The 21,286-nt window shown below is 42.1% G+C and overlaps 1 long non-coding RNA gene across 1 annotated transcript in view; it reads left to right on the forward strand.

Moving 5' to 3' along the window:
• LOC103561977 (uncharacterized) overlaps window positions 1-20,040 on the forward strand; it is a 266,670-nt gene extending 246,630 nt beyond the window's left edge. The window contains exons 6-7 of the long non-coding RNA XR_011539128.1: window positions 4,884-5,015; window positions 19,867-20,040. This is a non-coding gene — a long non-coding RNA (uncharacterized lncRNA). The remainder of the gene's footprint in view (window positions 1-4,883; window positions 5,016-19,866) is intronic.
• The last annotated feature ends 1,246 nt before the right edge of the window (window positions 20,041-21,286 follow it).

Raw genomic sequence — 21,286 nt, forward strand, 5'->3', positions numbered from 1 at the left:
TGAATCTTTCTTTTCTCTGTAGAGGTAACAGTGCAGGAAAAGGGTTAAGCGTTACACTGAGTATTCTTCAGACACTTAGGTAGACCCAAAAAGTTTTTTCCCAATTAAATCTACGGTTGGAAAGAGTTCACCTTCAGAAGGAAAAGGAGCTTGTAGCTGCCACTCTGAACATTGCCAGGTGGTGGCGCTACTTCACCAGTGATCCCACACTCTTGTCTAGCAGAGTTCCCTGGGTTTGGATGAAATGAAAGTTCGGGAAACCTTAATATGCACATATTTTCTAATCTGTGATTTTATGAGGATCCAGGATTTTTCAAGACTAGATTTCATTAGGTAATACAAATCAGAATGAATCAGGAACTTAAAAAAATTAAACCCCTGTTTTCAACAATGTTCAGCTAATTGTTCAGAACTGCTCTGAAGCAATTGTCACAAATTAAAAACCTATCACAGTTTGGAGTGAATTCTCTTTTACTGGAAATGGAGTGCCAGATAGAACAAAATTATAAGCTCGGAACATGAGAAACAATACCAAACAAATGTCTTGTAAATTAAAGAAGGGAGGATGGTAAACACCTCAGTTTAAGCGTAAAATAAATTGTAATCTTTTAAAATTAGAGGAAAACTTTTTTTGGCAGAATGAAAGCTTTCTCTTAGATATACAGCCACGAACTTCACCGAGAAATTTTTCTCTTTGATTTTAACCTTATCTTTTCCCCTGGAAAGCCTTTGAAATGGATATTTTAGTATTTGTTGTATTAGTAAAAGGACCTGATTTGTGTCCCTGTGTGCATTTCCAGGCCAAGTGGTTAAATATTTGATGTTTTTTGTATCATCCCCTTCTAAGGAGCGTGTCTCTCCTTTGTTTTATTAGCAGTACTAAAACCAGCATACCCACAGCCCTGGAGAAGAGGAATTGCATTATTTATTCTCTTGGAAGTAGCATTAAAGCATTATTTCCCTCCCCAAACAATGTTTTCTAAACGTTCTCTCTGATTACACAAAATTTTTAGGCTATGCAGCTAAACCATATATTTTAAGAGACATTTTCAAACAAGTATGTTCAGGAACGCAAGTGTTCGGGGACGAAATACAGCCCTCGCTCAGCGTCTAGAAGTGAAGCGGCCAGCTAATAAATATACAGCGTGTGTAACTGCAGGCCTGGGAGGTCTGCTCCGATTCATGGGAGCTAACAGCGTAAATTCCAAGGGAATTCAGAGAACAGACACTTAAAATAACACCAGTAAAGTCACCCTCACTGCAGCGTACTCAACACAGCCTGTTTAATGTGGTGCGATTTTTATGAGGTCATGTGTTGTATGTTAAGCCAGAAAACAAAAACAACTAAATAGGCAAAACTTGAGATAATCCCTTTCTAGAGGTTTAATGAGAAACAAAGCTGAGAAAACCACTCATCTGAATTGGGTAACAAAGAGATTTTGCGTAGGGTCTTTCCCAGCCGTGCTCTGCGGTCACACAACTGATATCAGCAGTCGGGTTTCCAGAATTCCTCATCTGATGCTCTTAGCGGACACTCTCTCTCTTCATGATGAGGGCAGCTAATGCGAGTGGGACACTTGTTCTCTGCCAGAATCTCCCAGTGTCGCCCTGGGAGTGGTTTGTATTTCTTGGTGAAGGTTATCTTTATTTACTCATGTCGTGGGTCGGCAGAAGAAAACCCAATGCATTAAAATGTCACAGGGCCGTTGGCCTCTGGGACTCGCCATTCTGGGGTTCTGCAGTGGATCTTGGTCAAATCAGAGGTTCAACAGCTGCCAGGCTTTTGGTGAAAATGGGGGGCGGCCTTGGTGGGCTATTTCGTACTCACTATCTCTATCACAAGAGAAATTAAATTTGCCCAACACACCTGCTTTATCAACTCAGCTGAGAAATCCAAAGTGGGTATACGAAAAATGTGTACAAAAATTCTCCTCTTTCACATTCTTTCTCCATCCCACTCCCCTTCATTAAAAGTAAGTAGGTATCCCCCCAAAAATTCCTTTAACAGTGAGTATGTGAAACTTTCCACTGTTAATATTCTGCATCAAAACCATTTATTCCAGTGTCTTTTCTGGAATAAACCGTTGTAAACCTACCTCCCACAGAGAAGATAAACTTAGGATATTGAGATTTGAACAAAAAATATAGATGGTTAACTCTGCTTCATTTATTTAATGAGATTACTTTGATAATGAAGGACCCTCTAAGAAGTACATATATATTTGTAGATACTTTGATAGAAGGAACATACAGCATTTTGTATTCTAGAATTATTTTTCCTTTTGGGAAAACATTTTCTAGTAGACTGAAAAGCACTATTTACTTTTCTTTTCTAACATCCAGTTAATGCACGTTATCCGTAAGTGGAAAACAGTGATTATTCATGATGCCCCTGTGAGCGGTCGGGGTGATAGACTTTTTTACCTTAACTGCTTTGAATGGAATTTGCGATTAGTGAGGTCATTATTTTGCCCTTTCAAAAGTAATCATAATAACCTGGTATAATTGCTTCATGTGCAATTATACTATGCAAGAAAAATGCAACAATGAATTAACTGCTTGTTATCAAACGTATCTGTTGTCCCAAAGCATAGCGTTAGTGAAATGGCCAAGCCCTCTCTGTTGCCCACCCTTTAGAAAGTTTCCATCGGTCTCTTAACTGCTTCTGTGTTTCCTCTTTAGCCTTCACTAAATAACCAGGGGTGGTCATCAGACAATAAATTCTCTTTGATATCCCTTCCAATTTCCTTCAAGATGGAGTGCAGCTTGCCCCTGAGAAATTTAAAACGCTTTTGTTTGTTACGGCTTAAATTGCCTTCTGATTTTTTTTTCCTGGGTCGTTGTAGCTGATAATAGTAAGGAAAAATGAGACTGCTCTAGAGAATATACCATGTAAAAATATATTTTCACCACCCTAATTCCCTTTAGAAATAATGTTTCTGTTAGTGATTAAATAAGGAGCTCAAGAATGGGTGTCATAGTGTCTATAAATAAACTTGAGAACATGCATTATAAAGAGCCATATTTTTACGATCTCATCTCCACTAAACAAAACAATATTTTCTGGCACCTGTACACTCAATGTTTCCTGTAGTTCTTATTATGGAATTTCCTTTCTCCTTTTGAGATTGAAGATAATTACTGAATGTGATAGAAACTTTATAGCCATTAAAAATAGAACAGAAAAATGTTACCAGACAGCAAGTTGTTCAAAATAAATATGAAACAGGACTTGAGTCCTGTCATGAGCGCTGCCTGGCTTTGCTTGATTCCAAAACGACGGAGCTTTCTTTCCCCTTTATTCTTTAAAAAAATTTTTTAAGATCTTAGGAATATGTTACCAAGTCATTGCTTAAATTTTAATTTAGTAGTAAATCTGGCAGTATGTAATTGCTGTTTTTAGTTTAAAATGGGTGAATATTAGAATTTTCAAATGGCTTAACCTGTAATTGTCCTTTTCCAACCAACTTTGGCAGTTCTATACTGAGATTTTTGTTGATTTAAGTAGCAGGAATGGCATCCAGAAAATAATGGCAAAAACAATAGTCATGAGTCCCTCTGAGCTTTCTCATTCATTAAGACTTGCTGATTTCTTTATTACTGGGCGAGAAGAGGGGGATCAGAAACGAAATTGGGTGCAAGGAGGATCTGTGGGTGCTTGTTCCACTAAAGTTCGCTGTGACTTCAAAATTCCAGATCCCCTGTATGTTTGTTACCTGGATTGTGGTGATGGTAAGACGAATGCATGCCTGTATTCGATTGCACAAAATTGTTTACATTAATTATATCCAGCTTTCTGTATACAAGTTATACCTGAATAAAGCTAGAGAAAAATTCCTGATCTTTTTTCCTTACTTACAAAAAATGCTCAGATCTTTTTAAAAAAAGTGTGCCTGTATATATACATATATATATATATAGCATATGGTAAAGCTGCAGAGGTCTTTTGTAATTTAAATCTGAATTAGATCAGCTTTGATCATCTCCAAATTCATCCTTTTGTAGCTCAGAAATAAGGCCTTTTTTGTAAGATTTCATAATAACACTGCTTTATTTTATCTTCCCAGCCTAAATATAACATGATATCCACAAACTCCTTTGTGGGATCATAGTAGCCAATTTCAGAATTGCTATATGAAATAGGGCTCAGCTCCTGGTCAGGTTTTAAAATGTAAATTCTGTTCGTTTTCCCCAGAGTCAATGAGCCTCAGTCTATTAAGTTTCAAATTCATTGAAAATATGGGCCAAGCTGTCTTTCGCCAAACATAGCACTGCTTTTCTGCTTTTCTTAGCTGGCAGTTTTTGAGCATTTACCTTGTGCCAAAGTGTGCTAAACAATTTAATTTAAATGGTCGTGGATCCCTTAAAGACTTTGCGCTAGAAACTAACAGTACTCCTATTTTACGGATGAGGAAACTGAGGCTCTGAGGGCCTAAGCAACGTGTTCTCTATTGCACAGCTAGTAAGGAGCCAGAATTTGAACTCAGATTAGGGTGACAATGTGCCAAACACTGTTCTAAGTGACTTACTGCATTTATCTCGTTTGGCCCTCAGTCACAGTGATCTCGAGAGGTACTCTTATTCGCATTTCACAGTTAAGGAAACCAAATCATAGAAAGGTGCTACATTGCCACTCCACGGTTCTCAGGCATTATTTACCAGCATAAATTCTGCAATAAAAAAGATTTCATAGTCAAATAAATTTGAGGATGCTGCTTATCCTAACCCCTTATTCTAGCTCCTCAGTGAATAATCACCACACTCACTAGTTGTTCTGAGAAGCCCTGCGTAACAATCTTGCTTAATTTTGTTTAACCCAGGGTTTCTCAAATTTATATATCACAGAAATGCTTTTATGTATAACTATTCTTTGTATTCTGCAGAAAACACTTTGGGAAACACTCATAAGGCCAGAAAATTTCAAGATGGTGGGTAACTGGCAACGACCCCAGATGACATTCTGCAGAGTGCTGGTGACCGAGTCTAGTTGGTCACATGTATCTGGTCTGCTACAGGTAGGTAAGAACAGCAATGCCCTTTCCAAATAGGGGTATTTGCCACTGGGTGAAGTTAGTGGCCTAAAACTGGGTCGAGGAGACAGGAACTACTCCTGTTGGGCGAGAGGGATATCCAACAAGCAGGGAGACAGGAGGCCAAGCTCACCTATTCTCTGAGCAGGCGTGCTGAGGGTGGAAGCAAATGCCCGTTTGACTTCATAATGCCTGTTGCCACGACCTCTTCCAGAAACATGACTGGTGATGCTAGAACACTGGCGCCTTTCAGGGGCAACTCTGTGGTCTCCCAATCTAGGTCTCTACTCCCTAGACCTGCTGTCGAACAACAGCAGCTCTGCTTGGGGACTAATGGGAAGTGGGCACTAGTGGGCAAGTGTGTTCTTGAGAACACGCAACCTGATCTGCCTGCTGATAAAGCTCGAAGGTCACCCACTGATGGGGGTGGTTGTGCCCATGAGGTTGCGAAAATGAAAATGGTGCTGGGAGTTTGTTAAATAAAGACAGTAGAAGCAGAACCTTGGCCAAACGAAAGACTTGGGAGTGAGGGGTGGGCTATGGAGGGGAGGAGGGAGGGAATTGTTCTTTGAATAATTACAGTGGCTTTCAAGAAAATGTTAGCATTCCTCTTACCGCGACATTTGCCTCATTGAAACCGAACTGTTTTTGTCTCTTTTCAATGAGATATTGAGGGAGCTCTGAACTCTGTGGCAAATGTTAACTTTTTAATGAAAACCCTTGTGTGCTGTGTCCCAGAGGCAGGGCCTGTGTGGGGCTATTGAGAGAAGCAAGCTAAACGAACCGCTGCTCAGAATTCCAGGAGGTTAAGAGGCAAATCAGCCGAGAAATGGAGAAAGCAGCTGTAGCTCTTCTCTTTCCCTGCTTTTCTTACAATTCAAGGCATCTGGGCACCATCTTAGTGCACAAATATCCCATTTTTCAACTTCTGGGGGGTTTTTAGCTAAAGGAGCCATTTGTTTTTTATTATTATTAATGGCATCCTCTTTTTGACAGGCTCCGGACAGCCTTGCCAGTTCAGGTCACTGAGGTGGGCTGGGAGGTGGGAATCGTGGCCCTAACTGAAGGTGAAAGGTCACAGCACCCCTTCATCCTGCTTCCTACCACCCATCTGTGAACAGGAATGGAACATGGTGGGGCATGAAAGTCCCAGAGACTTACGACTTAAGATCTGAAAAACACCTTAAGGAGATTGAACCCACAGGTTCTCAGACTTAGCTACACACCAGCATCACTTGAGAGTTTTCAAAATACTGATACGGGGTCTGCCCCCGGAGATTCTGATTATTGGTTTGGGTGCAGCCTGGGCAGGAGGATTTTAAAGAGCTCCCCAGGGGATTCTAATGTGCAGCCAAGTTTGAGAACCACTGGTCTAACCCAAAGGGAATTCTGCAGTTCCATGCGATGGGAGGAGATGTCTCCCTCTCCTCAATGTCCGTGGACCACCCTGCCGCCACCCTCCTTCACCAACCCCTACTCCAAACTAGAACCAAGAAGATCACCGGGACAAACTAGTTTGAAGACGTTTTTGTTTCGTTTTACCACAGGATTTCTCAGAACTTTGAATACAGTAACACATTTTTAATCCCCCAGAAAGTACAGGGAGGAGGTACTTCCCGCGTCTATTGGACCTGTAGTTTCATGTAGGGGCTCAGGGAACTAGGGAGCGAGCGCCTATAGATCCCCACTGCTTGGAAGATGCTGCTTCTGCTCTAAGAAAGGAGCCCTCAGCAGGTGGGGTCACATCCACACACATCTTAGTGTGTACCTAGCATACTTGACACCCCCAGTGGCTCCCTTTTAACCCCTCCCTCCTCTATACAACAAAATTATTTTCGGTAATAAACATGTATAATCAGTAATCATTATTTTGTTCATTTTTTTTAGTGGTAAAACAATTAAACGTTTTAAAAGGATAAATTTCACTTGAAAAATATGATTCAAATTCGGTTGAATATTTCACGAACTAAAGGAACTGAAATTTTCACTTACCAAACACAAATTTTACACCTCACTGTTTCAGTCTTGTAAATTTTAGACAAATAAAAACTCCCAGTAGTTGCCCAGAATGACAGAATTGAAGTAACTCAAGTTCTGTTTTTGTTTGTCTTTATAATCACTCGCTATCATCATTTATTCCAAGGCCACTGTTAAGGAGTCTATGGTATCATGGGGCTGAAGACACAAACTCAGCTCCAAGCAAATGTGCGTGATTCTAAGTCACTCCAAACTCACTCTAGGAACAAATGCGTGTAGCATGTAGTTGGGTCCACATGTGCTGGAGCCCAGCTCTGCAACTCGGAGTTTTAAAAATTAGCTTCCATGTAGAATACAATGTATATTAAAAGATAAATAATTAAAATGTGCTAATTTGAAGCATATGTATGTGTGTGTGTGTGTTTTATTTGTTTCTTCATTAAAATCAATCGCTTAGAACTTAGACCAACCAACGATTCGAGGAGGAGCATGAGCATTTTATCATTAACATTGTTGAGCATGGATGGAGCATGATAATGAAAACAAGACTGACTTTAGTCGGTTTTATTATTGAATGAAATTCTCTACTGGCTAGGCACCTCCGGAGTCCTTGCCCCCGGGGCAGACCACTCCCACCCCTTCATTCTTGGTCATCACTCTGTATACCCAAGGTCACCAAGTCTAACAGTGGAAGTTGGAACTAAAACTCAGGTCTCCTGATTCCCACATCAGTGCCTTTCTGGGTCCAACATGTTGTGAACAGCACATTTGTTGCTGAAAAGGTTTCAGAAACATTAGGTGAAACTTCCACGCCGCTGTATAATGACAATAACAGCAGTACAATCTGAAATGTAAGAGTCAGCCGAAATGTCTATTAGTCCATTTGGTCTTGTGTGTATTGAGCTTCAAATCATTTCAGCCCAGAGGTCTGGGTGACATGTATCCCTTTAGAAAATAGAGATTGCTTTAGCTTTAATAAGAAGAAAATTGTTATTTCATTTTATTAACAAGAAGCTTGTATCATACTGAAAACTTCATTGTCTGTGTTCAGCTTGAATATTGTATCCATTATGTTTCCTAATCTGTGTGATTACTACCTGTGTAATTTGATGTCTGGCATCTGCTGTCGGAATTCTTTCAGCCCATTATATTTCCCATCTTTTTTTGTAATGGAGGATAAGATCGGGATGTGGAAAATTGCAGCAGGCTGCCTGAGGCGAATTGCAACCAGCCGGCAGCTGGATGGAGCAGCAAAAGATGCGAAGTTACATGGGGAATCAGAGAAAGGTGGCCTCCAGGTCTAGGGTCTGCTGTGCAAGCCCTCAGCAGGAAATGGAATTGGCCACTTTTCCAATGTGGCGATTGACCATTCCCCAATTATCTCCAATAACTCAGGTTGGCATTATCCATTCAGTGAAATTATGAGGATAAAATATGTGGGGTGTAAGTGGGTAGGGCACTGCTAACCGATTGTTACTTAGAGTACCAGACGTCAGAAGTGGGTATTAGAACAGAACCAACAAAGTTGCAGCAAATTGTTTTTAGCTAAATATTAAGTCCACTCATACAAATCACAGAACACACAAAAAATGGTGCAAACTGTCCTTTCCTTTTCTCATCATTCTAACTACAAGCAGCCAATTCATTTAACAGATAATATGAGTCAGGTGGTGTATCACAGTGGCAAGAGAATGGGCATTGAAATCAGATATACCTAGATGTGAATCCTTAATCTGATCCATACCACGAGCAAATTAGAACTCTTGTTTTCTTTATTTAAAAGGGGACTATAAAATCTACCTCATAGAGCTTTTATTAAATTACATGATATTGAACCATATATGTTTATGTATGTAACATGTCTATTCAGACCTTGGATCATAATGGTCCTCAATATTTGATTGGAATTATTAAATTTCTATATCCTGGAGGCAAGTTGGACATCAATTCCAGAGCACTTCCTTGGCATTGCATTACCTCATCTATGCTTAGAATGAAATTTCCAAAAGTTTCTTGACCACTGTGGCAATCTGGCCAGGAGTGCAGCCTCTTGGATCATCCAGACCTGGATTCAGACCTTGCTTTGCCTTTTCCCATTGATGTGACCTTGGGAAACTTCCTTAATCTCCTTGAGTCCTAGATTTTTCTCCTCCTCTCTATGATGGGGAGAATGATGGCATCTTCCTTGTGGGTTGCTACAAGGATTAAGTAAGTTAATTTCTTGGAATTGCTCAGCACAGTGCCTGGGGCATATTTGTTATCTATCATCTTAGTATTATGGTGACTTTAATGGCTGTTGTTTTTGTTTTGTTTTTTGATGACTGGTTTATCCCCTAGGGATGGCCAGATTGATTCCTTTCCGTTCTTTGTACTCTATTTTTCACATGTTAATGTTTCTGAGATTGGTTTGTAATCAATAATATCTTACAATCAATAACACCTTATGATGAAATATAGTAAAAACTACCGTTTACTGATGGCCTACTATCTGCAAATTACTTTCCACATATTATCTTATTTAATCATCCCACTAACCTCATGATGTAGGTATTATTCTCTCTATTTTGTTGATGAAGAAGCTGAGGTTCAGAGTGGTCACACAGCTGGTAAAAGGCAGAACTACGACTGACTCCAAAGTTGATGCTCCTAATGGCCCCCAATCACCCACATCAGCATCACCAGAAATTGTAAAGTAAAGGAGATTTGCCTTTGTGAAGCTCTCACCTCTTTCACTAAAGCTGACCTATCTCCCTAGTATTTCCCCCAATGGATCACCTGAGGCTGAGGAGCTCATGGCAGATGCTCCATGTTCTTCGGTTCCTGCTATCCACCCAACTCCATTGACCTCATGCCATGAAATCAGTTGAGCTGTCACATATGGTCGTTACTAACTTACCTGGTCAAGACTGAAAAAATATGAAAATAAGAGTGAATATTATATAGCACTCATTATGTGTCAAGCATTGTTCTAAGCCCTTGGCATAAAACTCATTCAACCTCACAACAGCCCTATGAGCTGGGCACGACTGATAGCCCAGTTTTACAGATAAGGAAGCTGAGGCACAGAGAGGTTAAGTGACTTGTCCAAGTCACATAGCTGGTAAGTGGTGGAGCCAGGATTGGAACCCCACAATCTGGCTTCAGAATGCAGATTCTGAAGCCATTATCCAGACTGCCTTTCTGTCCTCTGTGAAAAAAGGAGTCCTGGAGATAGAACACCTTAAACAAACATATTAATCTTCTAAAGATGTAGTTTTCAGCTATGGGACAGATTGAAGGGGCTGGGGAATGCTCTGCAGAGCCATCGTCTTCAACTTTAAATGACCTTCTTAGCAAGGCTCTGCACCCTTTACTCAGTGACATGTCCATCCTTTGTTGTGGCGTCCCAAGAGACTGGGATCATCGTCAGGACAAGGACCATGTTTAGGTTATCTTTTTGCATCTCTGCACCTCACCCAGGACCCCTCTCTATCCATGCTGTACTTCAGGACTTCATTGTTGTCTCCTGAACCATTGCAACCATGTCCTCATTGCCTCCCTTCACCAGCCCCCCATGTCTCACAGCCCCTGCCCGAAAATATCCTGCTTGATGTTTTTCACAAAAGCCATTAAATTGTAAAGCTAGTCACATCAGTGTCCTCAAATTTCTCATGGCCTATGAACGTTTCTCTAATATTGTTCCTCAGGATACTACTTCTCTGTGAAATACTAACAGGATTTCAGTGGAGAAAAAAATATCGTGGATAGGTTTGCTGATGAAATTGACCAGTATTTATAAAATTACAATATTAAACACATTTATATAGTTATCATTATGAAGTTATTTAGCTTTAAGAAATGTACATGCCCAAGAGTGTGAGGAAGGCACATAAAAATTGCATTGCAATTACATTCCAGAGGTTCCATCTGAGTCTGGCTGCCTGGGCAGCATTTGCCTACTCAAAGTTGCTTTGGATATTGTCCATGTGATGCTTGCCAATCTTTTACACAGCTTGTCTTAAAATTTCCATATAGACTTGTGATATTATCTAGTGAATACTGTATGTGAAAGCTGTCCAATACAACTTTCTGTGATGACAGAAATTTTCTATATCCGCACAGTCCAATACAGTAGCCATTAGCTACACATGACTTGAGTGCTTGAAATGTGCTCCATGCGACTGAAGAACTGAATTTCTAATTTTACTTGATTTTAATTGATTTAAATTTAAATAGCTTTCTGCGGCTAGTGATTACCATGTTGGTCATCACAGCTATATAGGAACCGTGTGAATCAACATTTGATCTTTTCTTGCAGCAACTGATTTAGCTGGGTGTCCATTGTTTGCTGTCTCCTTTAGTCCAGGCTGATGTTCTCTTGGCAAAGCAGCATCATCTCATGTTATTTTCCATTTTGCTTTGGCCATATCCAAGTCTTTCTTATTCTTCATATATCCCCTGGTCTTACATTCTTTGTTACTTTGCTCACTTCCCTCCCTGCCTTCTCCCACTCCTACTCATAGTTGAGATTCAGCTCAGGTCTCTAAGTCGTCTGCCATCATAGTACTTCCATTTTTTGCTGTGTCTATCCCCAGCTCTAAACAGAAAGATTATTTATTTCTATCACTAATATCATAGTTTATATATGAAAAGTGTTTCTCTTGTGGCACTCTTTACAATGTAGGGTTTTTGCCAAGCATCTTTCTTAGCTGAACAGCAATAAACTATTAGGAATTATAGCAGTCCTCTTCCTTTGCCTTTTCTCCTTAGTACTTCGGAGCAGAAAAGCTGAGGCATACACAATGTATTAGTTACCTATTGGTGTGTAACAAATTACCTGCAAACTTAGCAGGTTAAAACAACAAAACTTTATGATCTCAGTTTCATTGGGTCAGGAGTTTGGGAGCAGCTTAGCTGGGTGGTTCTGGTTCACAGTTTCTCATGAGGTTGCAGTCAAGCTGTCAGATGGGGCTGCCATCATCTGAAGATTTGACTGGGGAAGGATCCACTTCAAAGCTCGTTCATGTGGTTTTTGGAAGACCTCAGCTTCTCACTGACTGTTGAGTAGACCACTCAGTTTCCTGCCACGGGGGCCTCTCAACAGGCTGCATGACTGTCCTCACAATGTGCAGACTGGCTTTACTTAGAGCAAGTGATGAGAGGGAGAGAGAGAATCCAAGATGGCGGCTGCAGTCTTCTATGTCTCAGAAGTGACATGCCGTCCCTTCTGCCACATTCTGTTGGCCACATAGACCAACCCTGGTACAATGTGAGAGGGGCTGCACAGGGGTATGAATGCCAAGAGGTGAGGATCTTGGGGGCTGACTACTACCCACTTTAATTGCACTGTTGCAGGATGAGTCTCAGTTAAGGGTCTCTGGACCCCAGGAATAGTGCTGGAATCAATGAGCATGAATTCTCCCTGATGTTTCTTCAGGTGTCAAGCCCTCAGCAACCAACTCTGTTATAGAACATTCTTGAGTGTGGACACAGATGAGAAAACTCACAGGCAGAGATAGAACTGGGCTCAGATCCTCTATCTTACCTTTAGGTCCCCATCTTTGTCACTAGATGACACTGCCTGGGCAGTATAACCCTTCTCTGGCTTCCCTTTGGCCAAAGTCAACTCTAGCTTCCTCATCTGTAAAATGGGTAGGCTACTATGTCCCTAGTTACCCACCAGGGCTGGTGTAGACTTGAGGAGAAAATTGAGTGGAAGCACCTTGTAACCCACCCAGCATTTGATGTGACACCTTGGTGGGCCTAGTGACTAATTCTGAAGACCACCCCATGACCAATCTCACCATCAAATTCCTCTCCGCAGGGCCACACATTGCTTCTGCTTTAACAAATCTGACGAGACCAGCTGGTTTCTTTTGGTATCCTTTTATTGCAGCTAAAATTCCAAGGACTGCAGGGGGAGAGCTGCTGAAAACGCCCCAGGCCCTGGGCCTCACTTCAAAGCAGCTTTCATCATTCTTCACACGCTGTTTTCAGGACCCTCGTCTGTTCTCTCTCGGGAACCAGATTCTCCTGGAGATTTGCCTCAGTGATATCACTATTTACAGAACTCTGGCCCTGGACATCATGTTTATATCTGATTTGTACATGTCCACATGGCCCATAAAGTTTATAGGGGGGTTAGAGAGTTTCTCCTTGTTCATAAATCTTTCCCCACAGCCTCCCTCTAGGAGTGGGAAAGAGGGAGGCCGGATGAGAGAGGAAGGGGCACCAGCTTGAAGGGAGAGAATGACTAGAAGTATGAGGTTCCCTTCTTTGAGCTTCTCCCCATCGTCCCCCTCCCTTGGGATCAGCTGTACAGTAGAGCAGAGAGGGTACATGTGAGGGCCTGAGAGCTGACGGCCGTGGGCAGGTAAGGTAAATGTTCTAAAGCTCCCTTTCATCATCTGTGAAACGGAGATAATAATAGCGCCTACTCGTGAAGTTGTTCTGAGGATTAAATGAGGTAAGGAATGTAAAGTAGTTAGCATCGCCCACAGAAAATAGCAAAAGTGCAATACATTTTGACTGAACAAAGGGACAAGGGTCTCTGTGCTATCCATTCACTGCCCTGCCTCTGTCTCTCAGGCGTCCAAAACTGATCACCTCATTGACACTTGAGTTGTTCTCACCCTGGAAACTTGGCAGCTCAGAACTTCTCCCTGCGGCGGGCAATCTGACACCCCCAAACTTATCCATGCAATAAGCATTGACATGAAAAGAACTCTTTCCAGGCATACTTTTTGCATTTTTGAAGCTGGATTTGTTCCATTTCAAAGTAGATATATTACTGGGTACAACTCCATGGATGGCTATGTGGACGTTTCCAAGTTTCGGGAGGAAGCATTTCAGAATTTAAAGATGAACATTTTATACACACTTTTCCCCCCCACTCCCACCCCTTTTGGAGCAGGAAATGTCTGCAGGCCAGTGGAGGTACACTGGAAGAATAATAGGTCAATAATAATTCACCACTGGTCACGCAAATTTCCTTGGCACTTTCAACCAATTGGGGTTCAGGAAAGTCATCCCAGGATGTGTCCACCCAGCAAGGCAAAGGAGAAAAGATTGAGGAACTATTTTCTGAATAACCTCCAACTATCAAAATAGGTAACCTGGAGTAAAAGAAATTTGATTCCTGAATTATTTACAATTGTCTTGAGGATGTTCTGGTCTCTGAAATCCGAGCCCCCTCCCTCCCCAACTGCCTTCATTCTTCATGATGTAGCCAGAGTAATCGTTTAAAGATGCAGATCAGAATAGCTGATCTGTTTATAAACCCTTAATGCCCTCTCATTGCCCTTAAGTGAAAAACATAACAGCCGAATGTGGCCCTCCTGACCTGGCCTGATGGGGCCATGCCCACCGCCCCCCTGCACAGCTCATCTAAGTTCCTTCCCACTTCCACGCTCCACATGCCCTTCCCTCTGTCTGCAAGGCTCTCTCCTTCCTCTCTTCGTCTAGTCAACTGCTTCTCATCCTTCAGGTGTCATCCCAAAGGCCACTTATTCCAAGAAGCCTCTCTGACACACCTCCAGCCCACCTACACCGCCTAGCCTAGCTGGGATTTTCCAGTCACATGCTATATTCATCATGGTGGCCCTTTCCACTACCTCTATTAAACGATCCTTTGTGTGTTTATTTGTATAATGTTTTCTCTCCTGCTGGACTGTGTGTTCACTGAGAATAGGGGCTTTGTCTGTCTTTTCCATCCTCTCAGCACCCTGAACAGTGCTCAGAGCCAAGTAGGTGTTTAATAAGCACTTGTTGCATGAATGTCTGAACCCCATTGTCAGCAGATATACACCCATTTCTCCATCTTGTAAAACCCTGATGAATAGAATGCGGTTCGCATCAGGATATTATCTGATGGACCCAGAAAGTCCTCAAATTGCTTAGAGTAATTGAATCAGAGTATTTTAACAATTGAAAAGAAGTTGGATTTTAATAGTCCAACCCTTCATTTTATAGATGAGGAAACTAATGAGCAATAAGGTTCAGGTCACTCACTATTTAACTGCAGAGTTGAAGCTAGGATACAGTCCTCAAAATCCCCATTGTGTATACTTCTCATTAAGCTAGTAGGTTCCGCAAATGCCAAATAAATGCGTAGTTCAGATATAACTGTAATAGTGAATTGCCCATGCTGCACCCCCACCCCCATCACTTGGCCAGCTCCTGTCCCTCCCTGAGAAGACACAAGCCTTCATTATATTATCACCCTCCCCTATTCTGATACCACTGAGGGCCCTTCCTTTGAACTCTGTGTTGTCATGGCAACTGCTTCTTCATGAACATCAACATCACTGCCCACAATTGCCTATGCTGAGGTGGATGGCTGCCAAGCAAATCATTGGCAATTTTTTTGAGTCAAGAGGGCCGAAAGCCTAGATCAAGTTCAAATTATTTGGAGGATGTGTGTGTCAGGGACACTTAGCATCAGTTCTGATGGGAAGGCAGATAAAAGCTTGATTTAGGACGAGCGTTGGGGAGGCACAGGGCAGCTCAGCCTCAGAGCTTGGAGAGCTCTTCCAGAAGCTCTTTGATGTGAAGGAGATGTTGGAAGTTGCGTAATTCTTGCAGGCGGTCCAGACACAAAGGCTGCTCAAACAAGGCAGAGGGGCCAAATATGCCGAGTGTGCTTGTTTTGTCTTTCCTTTCTCTTTTGCTCCCCCTCCCCTTCATCTTTCCCAACAAACTAGGATCCAATATATAGGTTTTGTCTGAAGGAGAGAGAGTTTAGTGTCACAGGAGTAAATTTACAAGACTGTTGGACTTGGGATGTTAAGGAGCTGCAAGGGGTTCTGTGTCTTAAGAAAGATGGTCAAGTTGGTTACAGCGACTAGTCGAGGGTAGCCCAAGGCGAGTTCTGACTGCTTGGGATGGAGATCTCTCATCTCACCCGAGAGAAACAAATGCCTTACAAATTGGTCACATCCCATTTAGCTCATATTAATTTACATCACCGACCCCCAGGGCTAACAGGCAGTATTTTTCTTCCTTTTGTTTCTCCTCCCCACCCCCCAAGTGACTTCCTCTTTTCTTCTCTCTTTCATCCAATAGTATCGGCCTGACTGTTTCTAGTTTGCTCAGATTTTATTTTCCTATTTAACTGTTGTGCTTGCCAACCCCCAGATCTTTTGCATTGTAAAACCCGTGCTACACATGCCCTCCTGGCAGCCTGCTTTCCATCAGCTTTGCCTAAATCACGTTGCTGGATCAGTCCCGTGTGTTGTTAGCAGGATAATAACTTTCCTTAGCAGGACAAAATGGTGCAGAGAGAGTGTTGCCTTTTCTGCTTCAAAGGTTTGAGAGATTCCTTTAACCACAAAAATGAGAATAGAACATAATGGATATACAAGAGTCCCACGATGGCAATCTCGCTGCTGGAAATGTTCATGAATTACCTGTAATTTACCTCAAAATGTACCATATGTTGGATTGCAAGTTGCACTTTTCCTTTTTTTACTTAAATGCACTGCTATTCAGAACACTTTTTTTTCTTGACATGGAAATATGTGTTTGGAATAGGTTGAGGGAAAGTGCCCCATAGAAGTTTCACAAATTAAAGTCGGCACATGTTATCATCTGAATGCTTTGTACAAGGGAAAGAAAATGAAATTAGGTGCATTTTTCCCCTTAATACACCATCAGCCCCTTAGGGCCAGGATGAGAAGATTAAAGACCATTTTGGAGGGGAGAAGGCAATGAACCATCAATTCACCAGTTCCCTTCATGTGTTTCATGCAAAGGGACAGAAATGACAGACCCCTCCATGGCTTGATTTATGGAGTCAGGAGACTTTAAGAGTGGCTCTGCCCAGACAGAGGGAGGCCCCACCTTCTAACGGCATAGGACGCCCCTTACTTTCTGCTGCATCCCGGACAGCTTGGCCATGTGCTCCCTCTTCCATGTTTACAGTGATGTCTTATTCACGTGTGTTTGTAAGAGTGTCAGAACTTCCGCTTCTTCACGTCTTTTGAACACCATCAGAGTCTTGGTTTCTTAATCCCTCTGAAGCTGAACAGATGTTGGAGGGGAAGAGCCTGCAATGGCAAACCTTAATTTCCACCCAGGGCCACGGCCTTATCTGGCCATGATCTGCCACATCTGCGTTTTTGAAGGGAAATGTCATAATATTGCTAATCAATAGGAAGAGTGACAGGCCCATTTGTCAAGAATGAGCCAGCATGCAGCTGTTGTCCTCCTCTGCATCTTTCTCTTGGGCTTCGCACAGGGAAGCCCAGGGAAGGGGCTGCTGTGTGTCTGGCAGAGCCCCCTCCCGTGCTGGGAGGCAATAGGGAGTCACTGGGGGAATATAGTGCGACTTCTTGCTGATGCTCTGCACAAGTTGGATCAATACAATGGCGAAGCCTAAGGGAGGACCATGGAGTTTCTAACAGTGGTGTGCAAAAGCAACCAGACCCCCTGTGAGAGGAGGGGATCTTCTGTATCAGGAAGTCTATTGACCCTTGATCCAGGGACTGCAGCTGTTTATGTGTGGCTTTTGAGCTGCAGCTGTTTCTTGCTGGTCTGCTGGTCAGAGGGATGAGCAGGTCATCTCAAAGAAGGAGTGAAGTGGGAGAGGTGAGGTTGGGACTCAAACCTAATGAGGATTTTCATCTTTGCTCCAGAGAAAGTGTAACCAGAGGGTGGAAGATGGTGGCAGGGCAGGCTGCAATCTCTGCCCTCCGACACACTGGCTCCCGGGGCTGATACAAGCATGGATGGGCAGGGCTCGCCACAATAATCAGATCTGTCACGCGTGGGGCCTGGGTGTGTGCTGAAGTGACAGGACTGAAATGCCCTTTCCCACCCCACCACAATAGTTTTTAAATTAGGAAATTAATCTTAATCGACACAGATCTCCAGCTTTAGTTGGCCCAGATTATTGTTATGGCTTTTTATGCTTGCGGGGGTGGGAGGCGGTCCCCAAGATTAGTAATTTTGTTTCACTGGTACAAAGATAGGAATGTTGATATTAACAACAGAGCCCTTAAAGAAACACTGATAACTTTTCTTGTAAACTTGTACTTTTTGCTTCTTCTTGCCCTTAAGAAGAGGGAACACTCTAGAAAATGCCTTCTTTTTCAAGGGACCTCCAGTTTTTGGCATTAGAAAGTGTATAATATCCAATTTAAAGACAAAAGGTGGTATTGATAGTCTGTTGTCAGGTATATATCTTTCAGAAATGTGCGAAAGCAAAAAATTATCAGGAAGGAATATCTTACCAATTAATAGTCCAACCCTGAGGTCAGTGAAGAGTATCCGTGTGTTTGCAGGATTCCCAAATCCAAACGCCATTGGAAAAATTTGCTTGATTAAAGGAAGACAATGAGTTTAAAATATTATAACATATTGTTATAGGCTAAATTTTGTTCCCCAAAAATTGGTATGTTGAAGGCACAACCTCCAATGTAACTATAACTGGAGATTGAGTCTTTAGGATGTAATTAAGACTAAATGAGGTAATAAGAACGGAGGGCCCTAATCTGATAGGACTATGGGTTTATAAGAGGCTACAGCAAGAAGGCAGCCATCAGCAACACAAGAAAAAAGCTCTCACCAGAAATTGAATCGGCCAGCTCCTTCGTCCGAACTTCTAGCCTCTGGAACTGTGAGAAATAAATTTCTGTTTAACCCACCCAATCTATGGTATTTTATGGCTGCCCATGCTGATTAATTAACACACATTCTGCTCCAAAGGAAAGCACCCTGATAATAACATTGCGGGCGTGGAAAGTTAGCAGTTCCCCTGGAAGCACAAGGGTAGGGTAATAAGATGGATTTTTGAAAACATACTAAAATATCCATGCAAATGAATGCAGCTCTCTTGACTGGAGTTTACCCGGAAGACATGTGTAATCCCACAGAGGAAGGCTCTGCTGGAAACAGTTTTGGAGGGTCTCTTTTAGAATTCAGAGTCAGCAGCATATTCTTGAATATCTTCAGTAGTGACATGCTGTTGTTTTCAAGGATGATTTAATTTATTTTTTACATTTGTAAGTCATTCAGAGCAAGTCTGGGAATCAGAAGTAGGTTACCCTGGTTTGGGTCAACAACAGGGTGTGTATGTACAGTGGATGAGACTTCTGAGCTGCCTCAGAAGAGTATTCTGGCAGTGTCACTTCGGCCACAATTGGCAATCAGAGAGCAGGAGGCTGACTTCTTGGGGAAGGGACCCATGCTTGCAAGTACCTTGTCTGGTACTGCAAGTGCTTTAGAGTTTATTTTACTATATCTGATCCTTACAACATCTTTGGAGGCACATATTGTCATCTATGGAAAGGCAGCCCACATTTTGCTGAATAAATTCTGGTAAGTTTTTTCAAACAAAACAAAACCCTTATTGATACTGATATCACGAAAAAGCACAGATTCTGGAGCAGACTCAAGTGAATGTGAGTCTCAGATCTGCCACCCACAGGCTGTATGATCTTGGGTCAGTCACATCAGCTCGCTGCAGCTCAGTTTCCTCATCTGTACAACGGGCTGTGGTGGAGAACTACGTTAAATTCGACAAGATAATGCGCATAAAGCGCACAGGACAATGTTGATGCATAGCAGGCATTCTGTTCATGTTAGTTCTCTTCTCTGTTGCTTTGCTATCTGGGGATAAAAGCTGATGTCCAAAGGCAAGGATAAAACAGTAAGTAATCCCAGTGTCAGTTTGACAGTGACCCAGAGGTGGAATGGACGGTGTTTCTATTCTTAGTGTGAGGCGTCAAAGGGAAGGACCCTGTAGTTTGTAAAAATGGTTCTGAATGACTTTCCTTTCCTCATGGGAAATTTCTGGTTCCTTTTATTTAAAGCTGTCACTTGGCATCTTTTCCTTTTATCCCTTCACCACTTTCTCACTCCTTCCCTTGCTTCCTATTAGAGACGACACCATCAAGGTGGCCTTGCTTTGGGTGTCTGCACCTGGAGAAGAGTTTTCAGCCCAAAGATTTCTTTCCTGCTATGTCAGAACTGACCATGGTATTCTTCAAAGGAACATTTCCAGGATTGTGAGGTAAAGAGCGGTAAGAAATAAAGACTGTTGATCAAGGCAAAACAGATGCCAAGGACGTTCCAGTTTTTCTTTTGGCGCTTGCTTTCTTCCTTGGGTTTTTGTCTTCACACAAGGAAAATGTCCTAAATCTTATTTCCTTCTGGATTAGTGAACATAGACTATCAGTCAAAGACAATGGAAGGTGCCGTCTTGGTTGTCCTTTTGTATGTTGAGGCTCTGGTGCATAGAGCTTCTGGTAACTGACTGCTAAGGACACAGTGGCATATAAAGGTCTTCTTGTGAGAGAGAAGAACAGTGTACATGCTCACGACAGGTCTTTTCTAGGACCTGAAGGAGTATTCCCAAGTGGTTGCCTGTGCAATTCTTCCCTTCACTCAGTGGAATTCTTCCCCACAAGCAAACTCTACTGATGAGTCAACACACTTACTGAGGAAAGACTTAGGAACTTTTTATGATGCAAAACCTTTCAGACTGGGAAATGAACTTTTTTCATTTCCATCACCCTTATGAAACAACTGGTGAATCTCCTGTTGTCAAGCACTGGGCCAGTCGATGTAGACAAGATCTGGCTGAGGGAAAGAAAGGTGATCAAATGTTCTTCTGCTCTCTAATTTAATAAGGAAAAATCTTTGAGGGTTAAAGTTGTATAGAAGGTGGTGACATGATACACTGGGCAAATGCACACATGTATACACTGGGGAGTTGGACAAACCTGGATTCAAATCTCAGCACTACTATCAGGCAAGTCATTAACCTGAGCCTCAGTTTCCCTATCTATAAAATCAGGACCACCTATAAATGAGGACCCAGGATTTCACCATCAGGAACCTGGGCTGCATGTACCATTTTGTAAAAATCATTTATTTCCCTTTAGGGTGATCAGTAAAGTAGGGAAATTGATGAGGCTGTATTAAAATGGTGGATGGCAGTTTTTAGAGTCTGAAAGAGAATCTGTCATATTTATAGAGTCTATGGTTACAAAATTCCTCAGAAAGCTAAGTTAAAAAGAAGTGGGTTTAAACCTGCAGAACGAAGAGGATATAAGATTTTACAAGGAACCCCTATGATTCGGAAACATGTAGTTTCTTAAGAAACTGACAGAGATGGATCCATACTTCTTTTATTCTTAAATGGAAAAATTACCTAAACTGTTTTCACTAGAGGACTTTTAAGGAATTAAGTTGAACTGGATCGCATGATCCGGGAAGTGAGGGAAATGTGGCTTTAGCACAGAATATGCTCTGGTCCTCCCCATTTTGGAGACCAGGGCTTGGCACTATTAACTCGA

Source organism: Equus przewalskii, chromosome 4 (assembly GCF_037783145.1).
Source record: "Equus przewalskii isolate Varuska chromosome 4, EquPr2, whole genome shotgun sequence".
Lineage (NCBI taxonomy): Eukaryota > Metazoa > Chordata > Mammalia > Perissodactyla > Equidae > Equus > Equus przewalskii.